This window comes from Chamaea fasciata, unplaced genomic scaffold (genome assembly GCF_029207755.1).
Source record: "Chamaea fasciata isolate MVZ Bird 193981 ecotype frontalis unplaced genomic scaffold, bChaFas1.0.hap1 SCAF_4, whole genome shotgun sequence".
Classification (NCBI taxonomy): Eukaryota; Metazoa; Chordata; class Aves; order Passeriformes; family Sylviidae; genus Chamaea; species Chamaea fasciata.
In genome coordinates this window covers 68,686,097-68,699,762 of record NW_027094089.1, presented here as the reverse complement: position 1 = coordinate 68,699,762, position 13,666 = coordinate 68,686,097, and positions in this window count along the sequence as shown.

Below are 13,666 nucleotides of genomic sequence, written 5' to 3'. Positions count from 1 at the left end.
AGACACTAATTTAAACCTGTGCATGATCTGGCCCTTGCTCCCTGTGGTGGTGCTTGCTAGCTGTTGGTTTAAGTGCTGTTATTAAGAATACTCATTGAGGAGGAGTTAACAAAAAAAACCCTACCTAGAGATGGAAGGCAGTGTCCTTTCTCTAGTAATGGTTGATAATGGCTTGTCTTGTCATGACAAGTTTCCCATGGAGTCCAAGGAAACTTGCTGACTGAGTCCTTAATGTCTGATTCCACTCCAGTACAATCACAGGATAATCTGGAAATGTACAGCTCTGCGTCATGATGAGACCTGTTTCACAACAGTTTTTTGAAAGCTCTCGGCTCTTTTCAGGGCTCTCAGATAAATGGGAATATTTGTCATAAGCTTTTTCCTGAGAGATGGATCTACAGAAAAGCTGGAGGTGGTTTCTTTTCAGTTTGAAGGACAGAGTTGCAAACAGTTCAGCTGGAGCCTTTTCCCTTTGGATTTCTTCTGTTCAACGGGTGGCAGAATGTGCTTATATCAGACATGGACAGTAGCCCTATCCAGCACAGGAGGCAGTCCAGGGATCCCAGGACACTGAGAAAAATTCCACTTTTTCCCTGCCAGAACCCTTTCACATGAGGGATTCTTCATAGGAGTTCAAGTGCACAAATATAACAAAAGATTCCCCCAGAACAGATAGATATGAAGAGAAGTGCCTTTCTGAGAGAAGTACCCTTTCATTTTTGCTTCTGAAAATAGTACTAACCAGTGCTTAGAATCCCTAAAGTCAGAAGAGTGATACCCTAAAGCAAACACATAGATTGGGTTTGAGGAGAGCACGTGAAGGTGTGCACAGGTGAGATTTTGTGGGTGTGTGTAGGTCTAATCTCTTCACCAACCTGTGTGCCAAGATGCATTCCCAGCCAGTTAATTCTGCCTGAAAAGATCTTCCCCCTCACATATGTCTCCCCTGGCATCACAGAGCTGACCCTAAAGTGGAGAGGAGTCTCTGCAGATACTGCAAATGCCCACAGTGGACACCTGGCTGTAGCAGGAATGTGAATGAGAGGCCAAGCACAGCTGCTTTTAGGGCAGTTCCAGTTTTGCAGCAGCAGAGTGAGTGAGGGACAAAATGCTGTGTTTTAGAGAGAACAACAGTCCAAACCTCACAGCTGTGCTTGCAGCATTATCTCATTTGAATAACTGGATATATCTCGTTTAATGAAAATTTGACTTTTCGGAGCTGTTCTTTAAAGAAGCCTCAGCAGTCAGTGTAGCATAGAAAAGATACCATCCTTATTTTGAGATGGGAAAAAGCTGTTTTTTTGAGACAGATAGAATGATTACATTTTTTATTACATTAGCCAGGCAGTACCTTCTCCTTTTTTTACCTTTCCTTCCACACTTCCTGCTCTACCACCTCCCAACTCAGCCTTTCCAGGAGTTTTGAACTGCTCAGGCTGAATTTATCAGCATCTAGTAAAGTTGATGTGAGTTATGATCATTCCTCTCATTATAATGATACTAGTTAAAGCTTCCTTACAGGTACAAATTAAATATTATTTTAGCATTAAATACTAATTTATGCTACTTTCAGGGCTAATTCCTATTCCAGGGAACCAGGTCAAGGGTTTTGGAAGTAAATGCTTGATCAAACCACAGTTGCTTCCGTTAAGGGGTCAGACAAGACACACATAAGACATAATTAAACTACAGTCCATCTAAATTTTCTACAAAGCTATCTGGATAAATGGCCATTTCAAAATGTGCAGTTTGTTCCAAAATTCAGAATAATTTCTTGCCTTCAGCTTTATAGAGGGGAAAATATGGGTTTCAATAAAAATAAGAAATGTATGATGTGTCATTTTAACAAATTTTATAGCAATATGGAAATTATGTGCATGGAAAAGGAGCTCAGAGGAGCAAAATTTGCTACATAATTATGTACATTTTCACAAACTTCAGAAACCGTGTTCCTGAACTGACTGTGAATTAACACACCACATTCTTCAGTAAAGGCTTGTATTGCCACCAGGAGAGCAAAAAACCAATTTGGCCCAAATTTCTTATGTCAGTGAAAATGAATAATTGAAAGTCCAGACCTACAGAGAATTCTTACCTGGTTGATGTAGTGTCCTGGGTTAAGGTAAAATCTTGGTCAGGACCATCCTGAAATTCAGACTAGGTACCTGTATGCCCACAGAAGTGTTCCTAGAATTAGCTACCACATAATTATGAAATAATGGAGACCATTTCACAGGTTCAGCTCCATCACCTTTTTTTTTTTTCTCTTATGATAAAATGTGTTATGGGCTGATAAAGACTTGAATATTATCATGTTGAAGCCAAGGTACTCAGAGAATGTCCTGTTGTCTTTATCTTGAGAAAAAAAGGCAGCTTCCTTTTCTCTCTGCCCTGTCATTACTGCAGAATCTGGTAAATTCTGCTGGCTCGGAAAGTTGAGTGATTTCTTGAAAGAGTTTAGGAACAAGTAACAGCTACAAAAATAAACAGTGTATTTATTTCAGGACCTTTTTTCTTCTGGTACAGCTGTGCATTCTTGGGTGATTTATCATCAGCACCAGGCTTATGAGTTTTACTGAAAACACTTAAATTTTTAAGAAAGCAAAACAATTGTGTTACGACAGCAACAGAAACAGGTTTTGGTTAAATACTCCTGAATTTCTATGGCTATGTTTTATTTCTACTTTTGCCTTTTCTGCATTAATTATTTATGTCTTGAAGGCATTTGGTCTCCAAAAATGATGCCTGAAAAGTTGTAGGCTTTGGCCAAACTGTGGGCGTGGGTGATGCTGAAGAGCTGATATCTGAGGTGCCTGGTAGTCTTTGGTAGGAACAATGACTTGTGTCATTCAGACTCACAAAGGATATCTCCTGACATCCTCCTGAACCTAAATCTCACTACAAGAACAAATGTCACTCCTTTTAACTTTTCTCTCTCTGGAAATGTTACTTATTACCTGCCTTTTTTGCACTGCAAGTGAGCACAGATGCCTTTTAGAGTGGCAGACTCACTGAAAAAAAACATAGAGAAAGACAAAAGTTACAGAAACTTCAGTTTAGTTTTTCAGCAAAACTCAATGAAATAAATAAAGGTCGTATTCACTGATCTTTCTCTTCATCTGAAATATTTCCACCATATAAAATAAGCACTATATAAACAACCCTTATGTAATATAACATAATATGTACATAGTCGTTTGGATTTAAATACATTTATTCAATAGGAAAAGGCATAATCAACAGCATTTCTTCAATGTCCAAGGCAACTGATTCAACAAAAAAATATGTAGACAAAGTCTACAAGTTGTTCCATTTAAAAAAAAAGAAATATTTATGCCTTGCAAGTTTTTTTATCATCCCTTTCTTTAGGTGCTTAATTGAAGAATCATGTTTCTCTTCTTTGACCAGTTTGGTGTACATGATTAAGATTCTCAAGGGGTCAGGAAGTCATCGGGCTTTGATGTCAAAGTATCCACAACAGTTCTGTTCTTGAGGTGGAAATAGCTGTATCTTCATCCACAGATTTGTTCTCTGTCCCTCAAAAAGCAAGAACAAAACAAAAGAAAAGATACTCTTCCTTTCTCTTTTTTGGACTTGCTAAATAAAGCTCATTTCCTGTCACCATTATTCATCCCAATATCTCAGTCTCTGAGAGGTGAGCTTGATTTTTCTTGCTGCCATTTTATTGGGGCAGCATCCTCTTTCCAGTGAAATTACTCATGGAATTTCTACTACCATTGCCTGAGTCATCTTTCAGCATGAGCTGGGTAAACTTGGAATAACTCAATTTCTCTTCTTGCTATCAAATTTTCTACTTTGTGCTAGAAGACATCAAGTTTTTCCACCAGGGTTTACAGCTGACAAATTTTCTTGAGCATTAGTCTCTGTGGTCATTCGTTTTGTTCATATAATCCACACTTAATAAATGTGACTTTCCCTCTAGAACGTCTTTAAGGAAGAATAATTTCAATGATGAACTAACCAGGAAAATAAAGATAACATCACAAAAAAAAAAAAAAAAAAAAAAAAAAAAAAAAAAAAAACCACACACACAAAAAAAACCAAACACCTCCAGAGATAATTAATTTTGGATAGCCACTGGATAAACGTCTTCAGCTCGAATCAGCCAAAAGAAAACCAGAAAACCACCATAAGTGAAAATTACTGTTTGCAAGGAACAATTATTTTTCCCAGTCAATACTAACAAGCTTTGTTTTCTTAATTTTCATGTTTAGAAATTGTTGCAAAAGCTCCTAGTATTTCATAACTGCACATTTGAAACATAACCTCTAGTCTACTTTATCAGCTACTCAAAAAAAATCCAAAATTTTTGAAATTAAAATAAGAGGAAAAATATACTCAACCAGGGATTCAATCTGTGATAATTTACACGTCCTTTTGATATTGCAGATGTACCTCCAAATGGCTGGAGTAGTTAATTTCAGTTTTCCTGTCTAGTGGCTTTAATTTATTTATGAAGTTTTGCTGAGGAAGAAACCCAAGTGGAATTTTGCTAATCTGAAGCTTCCCTCTTGGAGAGGAAAATACAGGAGAATTTGGGGCTGGCTACAGCCAGCTCCACACACCACAGTGGAAGCCTTTTCCCTTGCTACTTGATTCCACATGGGAGAACAGAAACCTCAATTAGCAGACAGCTGAAGGACTTTATGGATCAAAAGTAATTTGACTGCTTAATTATGGATACTGCCATTGGTCAGGTTTGAGATTTCCTTCTTGTGTTTGCTCCTGGTTGTTCATCCCAATGTTCAAGTCTGCACAAAGTACTAATCCACTGGGAAAGGATGATTGTCCCAAGTGGAAAACACCTGTGCCCTCTAACTAGAGGATACAACTCACTTTTGTCTTCTTGCAATACAACTGAGGCTTTAAGCAAGGTGATTTAATAAGAATAATCAGTGAAAGATCCAGAGCTACTGCAGAAGTCCCGACAGAGAGGATTATTCAGTGCATTCTCAGAAGGATTTTGCCCTTTGTTTAAAATAAATAATTAAATTTAATCCCAATTTTAGCTTTTGTGTTGCATTTAGATCACTGCTGGGGGTTTGTGTTTGGTTTTGTTCTTATTCTTTTTTTTCTTTTCCGTCTAATAGAGCCATGGATTGGGAAGTTTCTAAAGCTGTCAACCATTCACACCATCTTCAGTTTGCCAGACTCGGTGTTAAGAGGGTAGAGTTCAGGATGTTCCACAAAAAATAACTTAATTTCAAAAAAAAAGGTACCAACACCGAATATCTGAGATACTGGAGATATTTTCAGTACCTGTAGAATTTCAAGAAAAAGCCCTGCTGTTTTAGATAATCGTCTTTCTCTGTGATTTCATGCCTTTGAAGTGGAAGTGTCTTTCCCAGACAAGAATTCAGAAACTAAAAATTCTGAAGCAAAGGAAAAGGTGAAGAGGAAAAGAACAAATACAAATGGAACAATACTGAAAAGGAGGTATTTCCGCAGGAAATATTTTAGTTTCAAAGTACTAACATTTTGGCAAAGATTGTGTCTTGTAAATTGCCAAGGTTAGAAACTAAAAAGGAAGACCACCAAACTCAAAACAATCGAAACTTTTCCTTTGGGGATGAAAAAAGTCCCAGGACTATTTTTTGCCACTAATTTAAATTGGAGACTTTCCCTTGAGTTTATGTTTAACTAAACCCTAATTTTTCCATGAGAGAGGGAAGTTTTTAATTAAGTCCACTGCTGTTCATTGGCACTGAGGTTCCTCTCTCCCCATTCACTGTCTTTCAGATGGGAGCTCTGGTACTATTTGGTCCCAACAGCCAAAGTTTTGGGACAGGTAAGTATTTTAATGAGCATAATGTGACTTCAGTCAATGCCTCACAAGCTTATTAAACACTGTGGTCTTCCCTCATTCCTCTGAAAAAAACACTGGTTGTAAAATAAATGTTTACTTCTTTTACAGAAAAAGCTGAAAAATTTTCTAAAGAATTGTGATGTGTGCCTTCCTATCAGAGGTAACTCAGATGAGCTTCTGAAATGTATTGGAATTTGAAGGCAAACTCTTCTTATTAAATCTATACATTGCTCAAGAGAAAATAACTGCCAACAAGATAATTAAGACATTGTGATCAGCAAATGTAATTTTTCCCCGAGGCGGCACACGTTAAAGAAATGCAAACAGCAGTGTAGAAGAGGGTCTGCATAAATGAATATGGTATTTTGGATAGATGAAGAGCAGACTTGAAAGCAGCAACTCAATCCCTACTGTATTTCAGAGCAGATAGAGAATAGACATGTCTCATTACCGAAATTTAAAAATTTGCTCAGTATTATCTCTTCTATTTCAAAAAGCAGCACATTGAAAATAGATTATGAAATGGCTCTAATTTAAGGGTGGAAGACATCAAATACAGGATACAGAGGCACCATAATTGTGTTTCATTTATCTTCCCAAGACAAAAAAAAAAGCAAAAAAATAACAACAGAAAAAAAACCAAAACACCAAGAATATATACAATTCATGAATTATGCATTTTAAAAATAGAACACTGAACAAAAAGTTCTATCCTTTGGGAGGTTCCTCAGTGAATGCTTGACTAATGGAGATGAATAAGATCTTTATTTTTGTGATCTGACTACCCATCCTTGCTCTCTGCAGACTTTTCCTCTCTTCTCAGAGTGGCATTGTGCCAGTGACCCTGTGAGATGAGATGCTGGAGCAGTCAGACAGTGCATAGGGAATCCCATGGTGTTTAGTCTTTTCTCCCTTAATTCCCAAAGGAAAAAAGACCATTTGGCTTATTTCTCTCATCCAGCCTTGACAAAATCTGGTAGAAGAGAAGAGGGAGCATCCAAGAAGATCCATCAGACTGCTCTCAGACTGAAGGACACAAAGATTTGAGAAAGGAAAGATGTGAGCACAATCACTCAAAGGCACCTTGAGCAGAAAAGAGAGCAAAGCAAAACATTCTGGAACAAGAATCCTAGGACATGCCTTGGGCAGGGAGCCAGCTGTGGACAAGCAGCTCAGGTCTCACAGAGGTGTGTCCTCCCACTGTTAAAGTGGAGCTGAAAAGGGATTGCAACATGTTCTTCAACAAAGGCACAGCTATGACAGGTACATTGACTGAAGCATTGTGCAACAGAAAAAACAAAACTCAGATTTAGGCACTGACAGTATAAATAGAATCTCTGCCCCACAGAACACAGTGATCTTGAGTGCTAGAGTCCTCAGATTAGAAGAATAAAAAATATATTTAAAAATGCATAAAAACAGGGAGAGAGGATAAAAAAATCATGAACTTCTCCTCTCTGTTCAAAAGGTAAGAGTGTTTAGGGGTTGTTGTACCCACAGAAATTACCTGTGAAGTCCTGTAAAGAAGTTATAACATTAATGTTCATGCATTATTACTTTTTCACATGAAAGAGAAAAGCCAGAATTCAGAATCCCTGACTATATAAAAATGTATGAAATTCCTCTCTGAAAAGAGTCTTATGCTCCTTGTGTTAACACAGTTGCAGAGTGCTCCACCTGACTAAAGCGCTCATGTCAACAGAATTTAGGATTCAGTACCAAAGGGAATGGATTAATATATTACCTGTAAGTAGTGATTTCCACTAGTTGCACAGCCCTGATGCTTTTCTGTACTCTCTCACCTGTTATGGAGATAGGACTAAACTTTGTCAGGACACTCTGAAGTTCAGCTGATGTAAGAACTTGAGAGAGAAATAATCTAGTTCTGCAGAGACAGAAAATGTCTTGCTTGATGCTCAGTACTGAGAGACTCATTGCTCTGAAACCAGGGTCTTGCACCTGACACCAGAAGCCCTCAAAATCTCCACACAGAGCATCCTGCCTTTGGCCCAGTGTTTTGGCCCAGAGTCTCCAGGAAGCTGATTTTCTTCTCCAGTCATCAAAAAAAAAAAAAAAAAAAAAAAAAAAAAAAAAAAAAAAACCACCAACAAAAAAACAAGAAAAGGTGATGAAAACAGGCAGGAGCAGAATGGGCCACAGCTGGTAAGGCTGGTTAGTGTTTAGGTACAAGTGAATTCTGCAATTTGGGTTTCAATCCAGTTCTCTGAGTCCCCAGTCCCTGTGGGTGTTGGCTTCTTGTTCACAGCTGAGTGAATGTTTCATTTACTTTCCTAGGGATGATAGTGTTTTGAACATGTTGTGGACTGGATAAGAACATTGTGAAGAGGGAGTGAAAAGAAGCAGTCTGTCTTTGGTTCTGAATTTGTAGTTAACTCCAAATAATTGCTTAGTCCTTTTGTATTTTCTTCTCTCCCTGGTAGAAGTGCTGCAGCATGAGGGATGATGTTGTGTAGCAAGAGGTGCCATGGATTTCACAGCATCAGCCTGTGAAAGCTGCATTTTGTATGCCATTAACTTTTCTTCTGCTGATTAAAAAAAAGAAAAATCTTTACTTTTCTTGACTGTGAGCTGCATGACCCATGGAGTTCAGCTGTTCTGAAGCTATTTTACAGTTAATATTGAAAAAAAGCAAGGGTAGAACAGGGTAGAAAGGACAGCACTTGCAAGCTTGCAAGCTTCAGCCACTGAGGAAGGTCTGGGGTGCTCACAGGTTCTTGGGGCTGACTCATTGGAAAATCCATGACTTGATAGTTTATAAGTTTGTCTTGTTGAGGACTCAAGTTGCTGGGGTTTGTGGCTGGCTGTGCTACACTCCCCCAGCCAGCATTTCCAAACCTACTGCTCAAAAAACAAGGCATCTTCAAGGAAGTGGCCATCAGGTTTATTTCACAATGTCTTAATTTCAGTAGAAATACAAATACGTGATTTTAAGCCTGTCTCTTTCTTGTGGTTTCTGGTCACCCACATCCATTTTTCAGACTGTTCTTAAGAAAAAACTACTGCCCTAACTCTCCTCCCACCCAATCCTCTTCCAGGCTCTTGCTATATTCACCAGGCGTAACCAATTTATTTCCTAGAGGGAAAAGACATAAATTAATTCAATAAATTCCCTTTGTTCTGTGTTTCAGTGTATGAGCCAAACAGCATTTGCACCTATTCTAGAGACCCCAATTAAAAGGAGTATTATTTATTCAGACACCTACCAGCAAAGATGTCTCCACAAAACTCTCAGGGAGTTGAAGTGATGCCCAAAGGGGAAAATCTCTGCAGATTTTTTTAGTCTTTGCCTATCAGGTTCATGGGTCTTCATTCCAATAGTTCCCTTATGCAAAACCTAGTTTAAAGAACAAACTGACCCTTGGGAGCAATTTATAAGTAACACAAAGGGGAAAAAAAAATGTTTTTGTGATAATTTCTACTGGAAGACAAAAATCAAACTAAATCCCCGCTTCCTCTTAAGAAGAGAGAGAAATAAGATTTATTTTGAAACAAAAAAAGTAGGATTCATCAGCACAATTTTTCTTCCAGAGCACACAATTATTCCTCACTACCAGGCATCCCTTGCTCAATCCAGTGGACCATGGTTCCTGTTCAGTTTTCTCTTGTGAAATTTTCTCATAACCAATTTTATAGAATGGGATTGAGTATTGATAATTTGCTAAAATACTTATTTTTTAGTTAAAAATAATTTAAAGAAGACAAACATCTAAGCTTTAATCTCAGCCTGAGGGAGAGTTGACTGTTAAAGGCAAGGAGAGCTAGCCTGTGGCTGTATTGAGGAAAATGGAGATGAAGATAATGGCGTCTTCAGTGAAGTCCATCTCAAACAAATTATTAAAATTTCCAAGGTCATTCCTTTTTCCTGCTGCTTACTGCTACACATTTCATATTTCACAGACCTTGCCTTTCTGATACCCATGCTCAAATCCTGCAGAGATCACAGGAATGTGACCCAGACAGGAGAAGATCCACACCTGGAACACCTGGAACACCTGCTGATGGTGAAACTTTGGACTTTACAGTAATTTGACCCTAAAAGGCAGCTTCTGATAGCCTGAAGATTTTGCAGAACACATAGAATGCTGCTAAAGTTTCCAGAATTGAAATCACTGGCTCATTTTCAGAAGTGTCTGGCCCTCACCTCGTCTTTCCTGTGTCTTTCCTCTGCCATTATTAGAGTACCCAAATACCTTGCAAGGGTTAAGATTTGGGGGGGGGGGGGGGGGGGGGGGGGTGTTGTTTTGGGATTTTTGTTTCCTTTTTTAAATTTTTCTTTGGCATTATGGGACAGATCTAAGCTGGCAGAAATACTGGTGGATTTTCTGATCAAAGACAAAGAATCACTTTCAGAGATAAGGAAGAGCAGTTCTTGTCAGAAAAGAGTAATGAAAGGGATTGGTTTACAAACATTTTTATTTATATCATTTGTTAAAATAAGGAGTTGATAGGTATTCCCAATTCAAGACTAGATGATAATAAAAGAAAATGATAAAAGATGATAAAAGAAAAAATTAGGTAAAACCTCTGCCTGAAGTCTACCTTGAATAGTGGAAAGAGAGCAAAGTCATTCAACTATTTATTTATAAATGGGATCTTGTCATTTGATATGAAATTGAGCAAACAATGTGTCAATAACTTTCCTGTTCTGAACTGCCTATTTTCTGTTGTGCCCTTTGAGAAAGATTGTGATCTTGAACTGCAGTGAATGTGGGGTAGGGTTACTCAGATGATGATAAAAGCGCAGTCTCTGCATTAGAGAACAAATTAGAAAGTATGTCTTGGTTCAGTGTGCTAAAAAAAGGCAATGCAGTTGCTTTTTATAAACACATTGAAGCTGGCTACACATCAAGAGAGGGGGAAATTATCTTTAATACTGGCAGCACATCAGATAGTTGTAAATTGGTCGCGTGTGAGTTTAGACTAGAATTTTAAGAGAAATTTTCTAACCACCCAAATGCTGGAGATCTGGAAAGGTCTTCAGAACAGGGCTAGGAATGAAAGTGTTTGTAAGATGCGGCTTGATAAGCAGAACTCTTGGAAGAGGGACTTGAATTTGTGGGGTGAAGACTTGAGCTTCTAAAGCAATATAAAGGGAAACTGTGTCACTCTTTATTTATAAAACACTTGTAGCTGCAAATACCGGGAGACACTTTCTCCTTTTTTTTTTTTTTTTTTTTTTTTTTTTTTTTTTTTTTTGGCAATTTACAGTGGTGACTTTTTCCTTTAAGACTGATTATGAGAAGACAAAAATGGTGACCCATTTATCCACAGATTCTGTGTAGTATGGTAAACTGTGATGTGTTTGTTGTGAGGGTCTTTAAGCCACAAAATATTACTAAAGATGCAAAATTTCATTAGAACAGGATGTAACAGTTCAGGGTGTAGCAGACTCCAGCCTGAAACAAGTATATTTCTGATATTCAGCATAAATGAATTGAATGAATGAATGTTCAGTGATTTTATAGATTTGGAATAGAATTGCTATTTTATGGATAGAATATTATAATTATTATTATTAATAATAACAGCAATAATATTATAATTGTTATCATTCTCTTTATCATTCTTATCATTATTTTCATCATTACTATTACACTCTTGTCATTTTTTCATTTAGAAATAGCTATTTTCAGGCAAGTTGAAGGCAACATCATGAGTCTAGTGATAAAATCACCTGCTGATTTTAAATTCATGCCATATTTGTATGAGTGAAGGCAATGAGCAAGAAAAAAATCACCCCAGTTTTGTCCCACTCTTTCTTTGAGACACAGTGATGCTATACTTCAGCTCCAGATCATAGTCCCTCTTTAAGCTATTACTTGGGTGCATAACCACTAATTTGGTTTTTTTGGTTTTTCCCCACCTATCATTCTGAGCACAAGAATATTTACTGAATCCAAGTCATTACAGTCCCAAAGGGTTTATTGTCAATCCAAATTTGCCACAGTATTTAACATATAAAGAACATATCATTCATATGATGAATTAGAAAGAAAAAACACCTTGTTCAAGCCATGGCTGTGCATCATACATGGCTGATAGTTTTTAAAGGCTTCAGTCTCTTGTTTGGAATGGAAAACTTAAAGTGCAGTTCTTGCTTGCATATGCTCTGCTTTAAATAAAACTTACAGGTGAATCTTAAAAATATGACAACTTGTTCTAATCCAAGGAAACCATGACATTGCAATAATGAATAATTACTGCAACGTCTACTGACTACTATTTTCTTTATATAACCCTGATATTTCTTTAAAAGACCTCATTACAGCTTTTCTACTCCTCTACCTGCTGTGTTTTACCCCTTCAGGGCTCTGAAACATTCAGGGATTAAGCAACCTGCAGAAGACTCTCACGTGCTCTGAATCAGACCTGGGATGGGCTCCAAACCTGAGCTCAGGGCCAGTGATTTATGTGGGATTCCTTCTTTGCTCTCCATCCACAAGGCATTGGAGCTGCACTAACTTCAAAACTCTCATTCATTCAGTGATATGTGGGAAAGAAAATCCATGCCTATCTTCTATCCTACTGCAATAGCTGTGGAATAGCAAAGAGCTCTGCTTGTATTGTGAAGAAACTCTTTCTCTTGGGTGTAGCTGTGCTTAGAGCAGGGCATGTGTTTCTAACATAAATCATGACTACACCCCTTGCATTTACATCTGTGGCTGGAGTCCTGGGGCAGCGAAGGCTTCAGGACAGAGAAAGGAGACAGCAAACACATTAAGTCTTTAGGGCAAGCACTATGTGTAAGAATGACAGCTCCTGGAGCCAAGCCAGAGCTGCAGGCTGGAAAAGGCACATGGTTGCTAATTGACCATAAATGATTTAACATCTTCTGTGGTAGGTTCCACTGTGAGGTGCCTGGCAGCTCCAGCACTGATTCAGAGGGAAGAGAGCTGCAGAGTCACTTCCCATGGCATCCAATTTTGCTTGGAAATGGCTCAGTAAAACAGTTTTGGCCCATGAGAGCTGCAGGACTGATTGCTGGCAGTGCCTGGGAGCAGCCAGCACGGTGTCGGGCACTGATCTTCGCACCCCTCTGCTTTCCCACAAGGTTTCTCCATGCAAAAGGGTTGTGCCCTTCCTAGTCTCCTGCAAAGGTTTCCTGCCCCTAGCTTTCCCACTTGTGCACTGGAAAGACTTCATTTGCAGTTTCTCTCCAGGTCCACTGGCCCTCAGGCTCAATCCTGGGAATAGCTGGAACTCTGTCTGCCAGGCAGGAGCCACAGGACAGTGAAGCCACAGAGGAGGAGGCAGTCTGTGTCACTGCCCTGTAGCTATAATGGAGCCAAAAACTCATCCAGCAGCTCAGAGTGGTGCTCTGCTACACAGAGAAAACTGGAGGTGCCAATTTTTGGGCTGTTTTCTGTTCTGTCATGTGAGCAGCATCACCAGTTACAGCTTCTACTCCCCAGGTTGTACTTGCTGTTGTTTGGCTGCATTATATAAGGGGATAAAAAAAAATGCCTGGGGATGATTCAGAACAGCCTTGGGCCAGGAGCTTGCAACTGTCAGTGCGAAAACTGAGTCAGCCTTGTGTAGTTCCAAGGGTTTCTTCATATATGTTGACTTTGTCCAATGTTCTGAAGACCTGCAGAAGTACTGCATCCTTGCTTTTGTCTTTCATACAGGCATGGGGCTTCTTTTTTTCATTCTTACAAACAATATCTTCCACATTCTTTCAGTCTTCAAATTAGGAAGTTTTTGTGGTTTTTTTTTTTTTTTTTTTTTTTTTTATCCTGACCTGTACAACCTGAAGTTATTTAACACAAGATTTATAAGTCTACTTCAAGTTATTTATAAACTATTACCTTCCACGGA